General features: G+C 42.1%; 1 pseudogene; it reads left to right on the forward strand.

Annotated features, from left to right (window-relative positions):
- The first annotated feature begins 6,661 nt into the window (after positions 1–6,661).
- On the forward strand, positions 6,662–6,813 carry LOC142356580 (5.8S ribosomal RNA; annotated as a pseudogene).
- The last annotated feature ends 687 nt before the right edge of the window (positions 6,814–7,500 follow it).

Consider the following 7,500-nt stretch of genomic DNA (forward strand, 5'->3'; position numbering starts at 1 on the left):
CATGTGAAAATCTGATATTAAATCCTCAATCATTTTCCCTAGTATTATACAGCTATGAGTAACCTTAATTGGACACGGCAATTATTGCTGACCGGTGAAACTTTCGCATGGGAAAGACACACACACTTCTTGACAAAGCAATAAGTATTATGCTGTTTCTAGTACGCGAAAGCAGAAACATCAGCATGTGAAAGTTGTGAAGTTGAAGAATTTTTGTGTTGAGTACGATGTTGTTACTAGTAACCATGTCGACAGCTGAGAACTGTTCTCTAACCAATAGAAGGTGAAACTTCTGTATGTGAAAAGGCAATTTGAGCGAGATTTCTTAGCAGACTAGTATTATGTTGTTTCTAGTAGGCGAAAGCCGAAACATCAACATGTGAAAATCTGATATTAAATCCTCAATCATTTTCCCTAGTATTATACAGCTACTAGTAGCCGTAATTGGTCAGGGAAACATTGTTGACCGGTGAAACTTCACATGGGAAAGACACACAAATTACTTGACAAAACAATAAGTATTATGCTGTTTCTAGTATGCGAAAGCAGAAACATCAGCATGTGAAAGTTGTGAAGTTGAAAAGTTTTTGTGTTGAGTACGGTGTTGTTACTAGTAACCATGTCGACAGCTGGAAAGCTGTTCTCTAACCAATAAAAGGTAAAACTTCTGTATCTGAAGAGGCGGCGTGATTGAGATTTTTAACAGACTAGTATTATGTTGTTTCTAGTAGGCGAGAGCCGAAACATCGACATGTGAACATCTGGTTTTTAAATCATGAGTCAATTCTCCCTAGTATGATACAGTTGTTAGCCGGTATTGGTAACAGTAGAACAGAGATTTGGAGGGCAAAACCTGCTCATGGGAAATGCTCACAGAGCGCTATCTACCAGTACACATAGTATTATGCTGTTTCTAGTACGCGCGAGCCGAAACATCAGCATGTGAAATGTGTAATCGTGGGTAACTCTAAGTGTGTAGAGTACTGTGTAGTAACTAGTAGCCATGCCAAAGCATGCATTGAAACTCTTCGTGATTTAAAAAGCTCAAAGCAAGATTGACGAGGCCGCAAGGCTATGTCTTTCTAAATTCGAACAAATCGAAAGATTGTTCAAAGTACAATTAAACTGATTGATCCTGTCAGTTGCCATATGCTTGTCTGAAAGACTAAGCCATGCATGTGCAAGCGAAGCTTGAAAAAGTGGAACCGCGAATGGCTCATTAAATCAGTTACTATCTATTAGTTGATTTGCAAGCTAAATGAATAACTGCGGTAACCCTGCAGCTAATGCATGCTGATTGTCCGACACTGTCGGAGACTTTTACAAGACTACACCGGGTGATTTGCTAAGTACAGACACATCCCGTGATGAGTCCTAGTAACTGAAAGATCCCAGATAGCTTCGGCTTGGGGACGGAACTTCCGAATTTCTGACCTATCAACCTATGATGGTAGTGTAACGGACTACCATGGTTGTGACGGGTAACGGGGAATCAGGGTTCGATTCCGGAGAGGGAGCCTTAGAAACGGCTACCACATCCAAGGAAGGCAGCAGGCACGCAAATTACCCACTCTCCGCACGAGGAGGTAGTGACTAGAAATAATGATATGAACCTTTATGGTTTGTAATCAGAATGGAATGGACTTAAAAGCTCCATTGATGAACGAGTAGAGGGCAAGTCTGGTGCCAGCAGCCGCGGTAATACCAGCCTCTACAAGCGTATGCAATAGTTGCTGCGTTTAAAAAGCTCATAGTTGGATCTGTTTGAGTAGAACGGCAACATGGTCTTCAGTTAAATCTGTTGACTCGTTCCGCTCATCCTTCGCATCGAAGAAATAGTTTGCACTTAAATGTGACGAACTGTGGAAACGGTGTTTTCACCCTGAGAAAATTAGAGTGTTCAAAGCATCCTTTGGGATCGAATAATAAAGCATGGAATAATGGAGAATGACCCGCTACTCGATTGATGCCGGTTGGCTGAGTGCGGTAATGATTGAAAGGAACAGACGGGGGCATTTGTATTGCTACGTTAGAGGTGAAATTCTTGGATCGTGGCAAGACAAACTACTGCGAAAGCATTTGCCAAGAATGTTTTCATTAATCAAGAACGAAAGTCAGAGTATTGAAGAGGATTAGATACCCTCGTAATTCTGACCATAAACTATACCAACCTACAATTTGTCAAAGTCGATCTTGACTTGGCAAGAGATTAACCGGGAAACCAAAGTTTATTGGTTCCGGGGGAAGTATGGTTGCAAAATCGAAACTTAAAGGAATTGACGGAAGGGCACCACCAGGAGTGGAGCCTGCGGCTTAATTTGACTCAACACGGGAAAACTCACCCGGTCCAGACATCTTAAGGATTGACAGATTGAATATCTTTCATGATTATATGGGCGGTGGTGCATGGCCGTTCTTAGTTAGTGGAGTGATCTGTCTGGTTAATTCCGATAACGAACGAGATCTTCTCCATCTAAATAATGAAATTCACTATATGTGAATTCAAACACTTCTTAGAGGAACTATGCGGAATTAAATACCGCAGATGAAGTGAGGCTATAACAGGTCTGTGATGCCCTTAGATGTTCTGGACTGCACGCGCGCTACACTGTGTACTTTTAGATTGAGTACTCAGCCCTTGGTCCGAAATGGACTGGGCAATCAGAGAAAAGTACAGCGCTTCAAGGGGATCGTCTGTTGTAACTTGCAGACGTGAACCAGGAATTCCTGGTACTTATGAGTCAACAACTCATAGGGATTACGTCCCTGCCCTTTGTACACACCGCCCGTCGCTACTACTGATTGGATAGTTAAGCAAGAATTGCAAATTCCTACTGTTGGGACTTCGGTCTCCGGCAACGGGATGAAGCGGATCGAGCTTAATTGTCTAGAGGAAGTAAAAGTCGTAACAAGGTTTCCGTAGGGGAACCTGCGGAAGGATCAGTGATTGATTCCTTCGGGCATGGCTGCTGGTAGAGGCCATGTCTGTAGTGCGCATGACGCTCTGTCGCTAGAGATTGCTTGGCAACCAATCTCGAATTATGTATCGAGCTCAAAAACTACTTGTGTGGATACATAGTTCAGCAGTCATGGCAAGGGACTGCTTAAAGGGAGACTAGTTAGCAAAAGCAGCCTAGCAGAACTGCAGCTATCTAGATCTCAGAAGCTGGGTTATAGAAGCCCAGCTATAGACTTGTGAATGAGAAAGGCCTAAAAAGGTCCACAAGTCGCGTGGTTAGAACCGACACGCAAAAATCCCAGCGAGTGACAGAGCGTTGCGCTGTTCAGTGGGAAAGAGTTGAGCTACTCGGGGCGCCCACTGAACTTGCTCCGAGCCAAAGGCTCGAAAAAACACAGCTTAGCCTCAGATCCTTTACATAGAAGGCTAGCTAAAATAAACTTACCTTGGACGAGGGTAAAGTTTAGTCAGTTCTTAGGGGAGAGTAATCCACAGCTTCTCGCCCTCTGAACATTCTCCCAGATATGTAGGTCTGGGAGAGTCTCCTCCTGTTCTTCGGAATCTGGAGGTAGACAAAGACAGTACGATACGATCTTGCATCGGGATGACTAACCGATAATGATCATAATCTGACAATTTTTCCGGCTTGAGGCACCGGAGTCAGATTAAAGACACATACTGAACTAAAGGAGTATGTGCAAAGCTTGTCGGAGTGTAGAGAGTCAAGCTGAGTTGACTCGTCACGTGGTGATGACAACAGCCATGTGCAAAACACTCACAACTTTATCGTCTATGTGGAAAAGGTTGCTAACAGCGCTCTCTATGAGAGGCCCTCGCATATAACTATACGAGGAAAAGGCGATAGAGTTGTTTGAATGTGGGGCAGGTTCATCGACAAGCTAAGTTGATCACATTCTTGTTGTGGCATCCTACTAGAATTGGTCACGGTCTGCACCAACTCTCCCCAAGTTGGCCAGACTTAAAACTAGAAATAAGGTTTGCAGCTATGTGAACCTAGAAACTGTAAAGGAGTTGAAAGAACTTAAAGGAATTGAAAGAGGCCTTGAGGTATATCCTCTTGGTAAAGACCCACAAAAGCTCACAAAAGTGGCTTCGAAGGGCAAAACTGGTTCATCCAAAACAATTGGAGAGCTTAAAGCAGAACCAATTCGAATGAAACACTATTGGTGAAACTTCATCATGAGAACGTCACAAGCTGATCACGCTCTATGATATGACTAGTATTATGTTGCTTCTAGTAGGCTAAGCGCAAGCCGAAACATCAACATGTGAAAGTCGTAGAATTTTGCAATCAAACTGTGGCTAGTACTGTGATGTTACTAGTAACCTGGTGTTCCGTCATATGGCCAAGAGAGCATTTGAAGGCGAAACTTCTGCATGGGAAAGCTGCATCATGATCAAAATTTTATATCGAGTATTATGTTGACGTTAGTAGGCCTTGGCCGAAAACGCAGCATGTGAAAGGTATAGATAAAAGTTATTGTTGCAGTCAGTACTGTGTAGTTACTAGTAGCTGGATTTAAGCTCAAAATGAGACACTGTTGGTGAAACTTCATCATGAGAATGTCACAAGCTGATCAAGCTCTATGATATGACTAGTATTATGTTGCTTCTAGTAGGCTAAGCGCAAGCCGAAACATCAACATGTGAAAGTCGTAGAATTTTGCGATCAAATTGTGGCTAGTACTGTGATGTTACTAGTAACCTTGTGTTACGTCATATGGCCAAGAGAGCATTTGAAGGCGAAACTTCTGCATGGGGAAGCTGCATCATGAACAAAAGTTTATATCGAGTATTATGTTGACATTAGTAGGCCCTGGCCGAAAGCGCAGCATGTGAAAGGTATAGATAAAAGTTATCGTTGCAGTCAGTACTGTGTAGTTACTAGTAGCTGGATTTAAGCTCGAAATGAGACACTGTTGGTGAAACTTCATCATGAGAACGTCACAAGCTGATCACGCTCCATGATATGACTAGTATTATGTTGCTTCTAGTAGGCTAAGCGCAAGCCGAAACATCAACATGTGAAAGTCGTAGAATTTTGCGATCAAATTGTGGCTAGTACTGTGATGTTACTAGTAACCTTGTGTTACGTCATATGGCCAAGAGAGCATTTGAAGGCGAAACTTCTGCATGGGGAAGCTGCATCATGAACAAAAGTTTATATCGAGTATTATGTTGACGTTAGTAGGCCCTGGCCGAAAGCGCAGCATGTGAAAGGTATAGATAAAAGTTAGCGTTGCAGTCAGTACTGTGTAGTTACTAGTAGCTGGATTTAAGCTCGAAATGAGACACTGTTGGTGAAACTTCATCATGAGAACGTCACAAGCTGATCACGCTCTATGATATGACTAGTATTATGTTGCTTCTAGTAGGCTAAGCGCAAGCCGAAACATCAACATGTGAAAGTCGTAGAATTTTGCAATCAAACTGTGGCTAGTACTGTGATGTTACTAGTAACCTTTTCTTACGTCATATGGCCAAGAGAGCATTTGAAGGCGAAACTTCTGCATGGGGAAGCTGCATCATGAACAAAAGTTTATATCGAGTATTATGTTGACGTTAGTAGGCCCTGGCCGAAAGCGCAGCATGTGAAAGGTATAGATAAAAGTTATCGTTGCAGTCAGTACTGTGTAGTTACTAGTAGCTGGATTTAAGCTCGAAGTGAGACACTGTTGGTGAAACTTCATCATGAGAACGTCACAAGCTGATCACGCTCTATGATATGACTAGTATTATGTTGCTTATAGTAGGCTAAGCGCAAGCCGAAACATCAACATGTGAAAGTCGTAGAATTTTGCGATCAAATTGTGGCTAGTACTGTGATGTTACTAGTAACCTTGTGTTACGTCATATGGCCAAGAGAGCATTTGAAGGCGAAACTTCTGCATGGGGAAGCTGCATCATGAACAAAAGTTTATATCGAGTATTATGTTGACGTTAGTAGGCCCTGGCCGAAAGCGCAGCATGTGAAAGGTATAGATAAAAGTTAGCGTTGCAGTCAGTACTGTGTAGTTACTAGTAGCTGGATTTAAGCTCGAAATGAGACACTGTTGGTGAAACTTCATCATGAGAACGTCACAAGCTGATCACGCTCTATGATATGACTAGTATTATGTTGCTTCTAGTAGGCTAAGCGCAAGCCGAAACATCAACATGTGAAAGTCGTAGAATTTTGCAATCAAACTGTGGCTAGTACTGTGATGTTACTAGTAACCTTTTCTTACGTCATATGGCCAAGAGAGCATTTGAAGGCGAAACTTCTGCATGGGGAAGCTGCATCATGAACAAAAGTTTATATCGAGTATTATGTTGACGTTAGTAGGCCCTGGCCGAAAGCGCAGCATGTGAAAGGTATAGATAAAAGTTATCGTTGCAGTCAGTACTGTGTAGTTACTAGTAGCTGGATTTAAGCTCGAAGTGAGACACTGTTGGTGAAACTTCATCATGAGAACGTCACAAGCTGATCACGCTCTATGATATGACTAGTATTATGTTGCTTATAGTAGGCTAAGCGCAAGCCGAAACATCAACATGTGAAAGTCGTAGAATTTTGCGATCAAACTGTGGCTAGTACTTTGATGATGCTTGTAGCCAACCGAATTGGTTGAAAAGCCCAATAAGTAAGCTAACTTGGGAGAGCTTGTTGGAAACCAAATGCTACTAGATTGGTCCAAATACATCCTTCAACAGGGGATCACTTGGCTCGCTTTACGAAGAGGAGCACAGCTATATGTGTTAATTCGGTATGAATCGCAAGATTTGTTTACCGACCTCTCTAACGCAAAAGGCGGTCTCGGCTTCGGCTGTTGACTGCGTCCGATTCAGGGTTATATAACTCTCGATTGAACACATTGATGTTCTATTGTTGGTGCTTCCAATAAAATTGGAACACTTAAAGCAGAACCGATTCAAATAATAGCATTCTGATCAATGATTGCATTCCTTGATCAAGAACTGCTGGAGTCATTGTGATGGCGAATTTTCTTCATAAGAAAATTGCAAAGAGACGGAACTTAATGAGACTAGTATTATGTTGTTTCTAGTAAGCGGAAGCTGAAACAGCAACATGTGAAAATCAAGTTTTGTTCAATGATCTCGAGGCGATAAGTACTATGAAGCAACTAGTAGCCTAAGCATGACTCAGATTTGAGACAGTCAAAAAGACTGGCGAAACTTCTTCACATGAAAGTTACATAGAGAACTACAAATGTATACAGCGAGTATTATGTTGTTTCTAGTAGGCGAAAGCTGAAACATCAACATGTGAAAGTTGTCTGCAAACTGTAGAACGATATGTGATTAGTACTGTGCTGTTACTAGTAGCCAGTCTGACTGTAGAAGCCAAGACAAAGGGAAACTAATGCATCTGAAAAGGACAAGTTATGGAAAGGTATGCACGATAAGTATTATGTTGTTTCTAGTAAGCGGCAGCTGAAACATCAACATGTGAACGTCGTTGTGTACAGTAACCTAGAACTATATAGTCCTTAGTAACGTGCATTTACTAGTACCTGTAA

The sequence above is a fragment of the Convolutriloba macropyga genome, unplaced genomic scaffold, assembly GCF_964194025.1.
Source record: "Convolutriloba macropyga unplaced genomic scaffold, txConMacr16.3 SCAFFOLD_4885, whole genome shotgun sequence".
Taxonomy (NCBI): Eukaryota; Metazoa; Xenacoelomorpha; order Acoela; family Convolutidae; genus Convolutriloba; species Convolutriloba macropyga.